Genomic DNA, 6,400 nt, shown 5'->3' on the forward strand with positions numbered 1-6,400 from the left:
CAGAAAAAAGAGTGTGGCTCAGGGTGAGAGGGAGGGTGGACAGGGAAGGTGGGGCACGGGGTCAATGCCTTTTTTGGTCAAAAACTGCTGAACATTCAGCGCGGTGTGGGCAGGTGTACTTGTAGATCACCCATCATGAAATGGGCAAACACGTGAAGAGTCTTCAAAAAAAATTTCACCAAAGCCGAACACAGCCTCTCACAACAACGCCAGCTGGTGCACCGATATGGATGGGTTCCTAGAACACTCGCCCAGTGGGGGAAGCCTGTACTGGAAGGGCCCGCCCTCTAGAAGATAATTCCAGGTTTGGGGGGATCACCTCTCATATCAAGGTAGGGGAGAGGATGTTTGGAACATTCTGGAACAGTTTAAAACAGCTCGGACGTGAGAGGATGGGGAAAAGCCTGCAGTGATAAACCAGAAGGCTGTTAACACTGGCTTCCTGACAGTCACACCTCAGGGCTTTAGGGTGGGGAGCAAAGCCTTTCGACACAGAGACCATACAGACCCCTCGCCACATGGTCAGGCGCCATATGATGGAGATAGAATTGGACTTCACTCTATTCTAGTTGGACTGATTTGACCACCCTCGTAGAATGTGGGAGAGATCTACCATTCCTTTCTAAAATACCACATTAGCTGCCGGATAGAAGGCATTCCTGAACTGAAATTAGATGGGCTCATGGATGAACAGCAAACCAACGCTGGCCTCGCAGGTGGCCCTGGTCGCACCACGTGGCCCCCAGAACCTGTGACTGGGGCTCCACCGTTCCCCAGAGTTCCCCGGTGCTTGTTGCTGAGGCACGTCTGGCAGTCACAGGGAGGGCCACAGGGGCCGGGCCGGCCACAGCACGGCTCCACTCCTTGGGCCACGTGAGCGCCCCAGGTGTTGCTAGCCTGGCACTCTCAATAGGCCGAGACCTGCACGAGACAAATAGTCACTCGTTATGTGTGTGACTGCTGAGGACTCAAAGACAGAGGCTAAGCAGGCCCTGATGTTAAGGGCTCCCTCCCATTTCCCTTCATTTCTCTGCACATCCGTCTTGTCCAGTACTCCGAAAAAACCCAGCAGCTTCTAGGATTGTGCACTCTGGGGTTCATCTGGAAGGAAAATATTCCCACCGACAGGTCAGACGTGTGAGAACAAGGTCACCTGAACAGCAGGAACCTGTGATTAACCGGCTGTGACGGAAACCCTGGAGAGGGCCCCCGGGCTGGAGCGGCGTCCTTGGATCAGGGCGCCCAGAGGTCTGTGGCCGGGGGAGGCGCAGGCGTCTGGACAGCCGGGCAGCCTCGGGCCTGGCGTGGGCGGCTGCCTCGGGCAGGTCCTCTGTGTGCCCGCGGTCTCGGAAGGCAGCGTGGTAACCGAATCCTGGCGTTTTTCTCACACTCCCCAAATGGCACAGTTGGAAACAAGTTATATGAAATGGAGTTACAAAAGGGACACGTTGGAAGAATAAAAAGATGGTCAATGTCTTCATATTTGGTTCGCCGGTGTCAAGTACATTTTCATGTGTGCGGAAATCCTTCAGTTAATACGTCACTGTTTGTAGATGGTTTCTGAATCTCTCCCCCACCCCATCATGGGAAAGGCCCATTTACTAGCAACGGGAACATTACTATGACAGTACTGACAACCACCAACTCACATAGCAGTTACTACACACTCCGCGCTGGACTGAACGCTTTATACCAACCCAAAGGGCCCTGTCAGCCATCTCCGAAGTAGGCACTGTTTACGATTCCTACTTTTAAAATGAGGATGAGACACAGAGATTGCCTGGTTAGATTTGGGTTCCTTCTATCAACCCCTCGTGTAACCAATAAATTCAATAAAAAAGTAAAAAACTACCCCCAGATGATATACTCGTCACTCTCTACACACACAAAGGGAAATACACCCATTCCGAGACACGCTCTCATACATGTTTCAATGTCATACAAGCAGCTGAAGGGGGAAGACCTGGTGGGCGGTGGGTGAGGCTGGTCCTGCCTCCCTGCAGGGGGGCATGGAGGGGCTGGGCTGGAAATGTGGCAGGCCCAGCCCCAGTTCACTTCCCTCCAAACAGGGACGATGTGGAAACTATAGTTCACTCATGTGCAAAGTTATACGGGTGACCAAGGCAAGCCAGGCAGCGTCCTATCAGCCATGTCAGCTCCCCCCAACACCCGCGAGGGGGGCGGGGTTGAGAGGATGGGGCGGAGCTCAGCGGGCACACGGAAATGCTCCCTGCAGGTAGTTTGCAAACCTCCAGGCGATGGAGAGGAGCTTCTGAGGCTTCACGCCATCTGTATCCGCTCGAGAGCCTGTGATGAATTATTGAGTGACCACGCAGAGGCTCACAGAATTCCCCTGGCCGGTTTAGCATTCAGAATATTGCCAGTCACTCAGGGGCTTCTGACATCATATATTTTCTTTTGTGTTTATTCTTAACAACACGTTCATTTATACCCAAAAGTAATTCGTAAGGACAGAAGCACCAAGAATGTCGAAATGAAAGGTCCAACTTAATAAGGAGCACTAAGTAGTTGATAGTTCTGCAAAATCATCCAAAGATCCCTCCTCACTTGACATAAATTGCATTATCATTAATTATATGAAGTGCTGTGCAACTCCAAAAAAACTGCATTTTTTAAAAATTTTATTTATTTTTAGAGAGAAGAGAAGGGAGGGAGAGAGGGAGAGAAACATCAACATGTGGCTGCCTCCCACCTGCCCCCTACCGGGGACCTGGCCCGCAACCCAGGCATGTGCCCTGACTGGGAATCAAACCGGTGACCCTTTGGTTCACAGGCCCGAGCTCAATCCATTGAGCCACAACCACCAGGGCTAAAACTGCGTATTTTTACATTCAGATATACTGAATTTCACACTTAAAACGAGGCCCACTGTTTATTTTTGTTAGAACATTGCTGAATTTTTTTGTATTTTAAACATTTTTATTCTATTACAGTTGTCCCAATTTTTGTCCATTCATTGAATTTTAAAATAACCCATATTTGAATTTGGAAATAGACAATAAAACTAGTTTAATGTTTTTACAAATTCATAAATTTTGTTTTTGCAATTGGAATTTTGCTTCTAAATTAGATGAGGCTTCAGGCTGCTATTTGCAAATCACTGTCCAAAGATTAACAAATTATTGATTCGGGGTGGTGAACACACAGTACAGTATGCAGATGTAGTGTGGAACTGTACACCTGAAACCCTGTCATTTTAGTAACCAATGTCATCCCAGTAAGTTCAATAAAAAATAAAATTAAGCCCTGGCTGGCATAGCTCAGTGGATTGAGTGCGGGCTGGGAACCAAAGTGTCCCAGGTTCGATTCCCAGCCAGGGTACATTCCTGGGTTGCAGGCCATAGCCCCCAGCAACCGCACATTGATGTTTCTCTTTCCCTCCCTCTCTCTCTCTCTCTCTCTCTCTCTCTCTCTCTCTCTCTCTCTCCCCCCCCTTCCCTCTCTAAAAATAAATAAATAAAGTCTTTAAAAAAATTAAATTAAATTAAAACTAACACATCATGAGTAGATAATTTTTACTTCCAATAAGTGAAAATAACATCACGGGATGGACTCCTAAGTGTTGGTCTTTCAAGTTCTCAAATCATCTTGATACACTACACAAGAATAAGTAAATGCAGCCTTGGCTGGTGTAGCTTAGTGGATTGAGTGTGGGTCTGTAATCCAAAGGGTTACCGGTTCGATTCCCAGTCAGAGCATGTACCTGGGTTGCAGGCCAGGTCCCCAGTAGGGGGTGTACGAGAGGCAACCACACATAAAGTTAAAAAAAAAAAAGTAAATGCAAGTAATAATGGGCTGTAAGGAATTTCATTAATATAAGGGAGGAGAGAGGACACACAACTGCAGAAGAAATAAGAATGAGGACGTTGTTAACTGACATCACTGGAGGTGTGGCCTGCACTGTTCCTGGCCCGTGGCTAAGGAAGCGCAGGAGCTGAGAGCACCTAGAAATTTTCTTATCAACTCAGCATTGGCGCAACCTCCAACCTTATGTTGCTCAAACCCAGTAACAACCTTGGGAATGTATTAAGAAGGATGCTGCTCATTTTGTGTTTCTAACAATTCAGTCTTAACATCTTTCACAAGACTACTGGCCCACGATGGATTGGAAATAAAAGACCTCCACCATGAACAGTTTGAGAAACACTGGTGTAAAATTAACATTCAGGATTGGGGAATATAGCGGTTAATTCTGCCAGTTGCTGTGAGAAGCCAAGGAAATGAAGTTTCTTGCAATTCCTGGACTTGGCAGGAACGACTCGGCTGACCTTCGGACGTGCACTTTCAGAAGGACCTAGGTTCAAAGCCTGCGCCCCAGCTGATCAACTGTGAAACCACAGGCAAATGATTCAGGTTTCGGTTTCCTCCGTTGTGAATCACAGACACCCCTACCTAAACTGCTCTAAGGATGAAATGAGGACTAAATGAAGTGCTGAGTACAGTATTTTGAAATCTCAATCAAGTCCCTCCTACCCTGTAACTGCTGATTCAGCATGTGGCTCCCAACACCTCCCGGGCAGGAGGGACAAGGGTCTGAAGAACTCTGGGTCACAGAGGGGACCAGATCATCTCTCTGTGCTGCTTTAATGAGCAGCTTCTACTGCATCTGTGCTCCCTGCGTATCCAGCCCCGGCAGAGTGCCCAGCAGGCACTCAAGTATTTGTGAAACGAAGGGTTGCCTTCATCTTACTAAAAATGTTATTCCTCGCCAGTAGAAAGGCAAGGGCAGGGAAAGGAAGTGAGCTAGTGTACCTGCATCTACATAAAAACAAAACAAAACCTTTTTAAGAGGGCAAATCAAATTTAGCCCTGGCTGGCGTAGCTCAGTGGATTGAGCGGGGGCTGAGAACCAAAGTGTCACAGGTTCGATTCCCAGTCAGGGTACATGCCTGGGTTGCAGGCCATAACCCCCAGCAACCGCACACTGATGTCTGTCTCTATCTCCCTCCCTTCCCTCTCTAAAAATAAATTAAAATAAAATCTTAAAAAAAAAAAGAGGGCAAATTTATCATCAGAAATGGGTCTCCCCTTAAACAATTCTTTCCTGCTAATTCATAGTTTTACATTTTAGATTATGTGCATTGTTAACAAAGACTAAGGAACAGGTACAACCTTGTGCAAATCAGTTTTTTAAGTATTTAGGAAGGGGAATATGTTCTGATTAAGAGTAAACTAAACACATCAGCTGAATGTAAAAATACCCTTACTTGTCCAGCACCACATGGTGCCTCTCTCTTCTATGCACTGAGACCAGTAGTAAAGGAAGTACAGTTTGGGGAAGTGAGACCTTGGGTATTTTCTAGTATCTGTGATCCAATACAGAGAAATAAGCACCTTGCTAAAATAACTTACTACAGAGCACTTCTATCGAAAACCTAAGGCTGCTTATGGACACTCGCCATGGAAAAGGGGAGAGCGAGGTAAGTCATGGACTGGCTCTTAAAACCTTCACCAGGAAATACCAGCTCTCCTCCCGTTTCATGGGCCTAAGCAAGTTCACTGGGCTTTGCGGTTGCATTCCGTGCGGCCGGAGAGCAGACTCGGAAACCCCGTGAGCAGCGCTGTTAACAATGACTACAGGCTCCCCAGATCATTCCCGCCCCCCTCCTCCCAAAACTTTGGCAATACTTGCTTCACCTCCCCCCACTCCGCCAACCTTTTAAAAACAAGAATCTGCATGTCCACAGGAATTAGCCAGAGGTAAGTATTACTTATAGTGCGTGGTAGCAGGAAGGGGGGACCGATGGTAGTTTTGAGCCAATGAGAAAGCGTGAAGTGTCCCCCGTCACTGTTGGTGCCCTGACCCCTTCTTGCAATTGGCAGTCACAATGAAGAGCTCCCTGTCGCTGCTTAATGGTGACAGGGTGGCGTTGCAAACTGGCCCAAACCTGCACTTCCGCTGCCTTTTCTAAGACACGAAGAAAGGAAGCTTCTCCAAACGCAAACCTACCCCCAGGCGTACCTAGCCCAGTTTCCCCACCAGCAACTGGGATGCCCACGGGGTGGCTCCTGATTGATGAGTCCCCTGCTCCTTTATGGACACCAAATCACGAAAAGTGGAAGTCTCTCTTCCCCACTCAGGCCCCCAACACTTCTACCACGCCTCTGAGGCTCTCCGGCATTGCTGGGGGCACACGTGGTCCTCAGCGTGACCCATCAATAGCAGCCTATGGCAGATGTGTGACATCTCTGGAAGGGAGCAGCTGGTCCCTGAGCCTGCAGGAAGCCTACTCAGGGGACCTACAGAGTCACCATGACTACAAGTCATAATGCAGAAACATTGTCAACAGCATAAATTCTTACATACGTATTCAAGTTAACAAGCAGTATTTTAATAAAAAGTACTGCAGCAAGGTCACTGAGGGCCTTCCACAGAAGT

The sequence above is a fragment of the Phyllostomus discolor genome, chromosome 10 (assembly GCF_004126475.2).
Source record: "Phyllostomus discolor isolate MPI-MPIP mPhyDis1 chromosome 10, mPhyDis1.pri.v3, whole genome shotgun sequence".
Lineage (NCBI taxonomy): Eukaryota > Metazoa > Chordata > Mammalia > Chiroptera > Phyllostomidae > Phyllostomus > Phyllostomus discolor.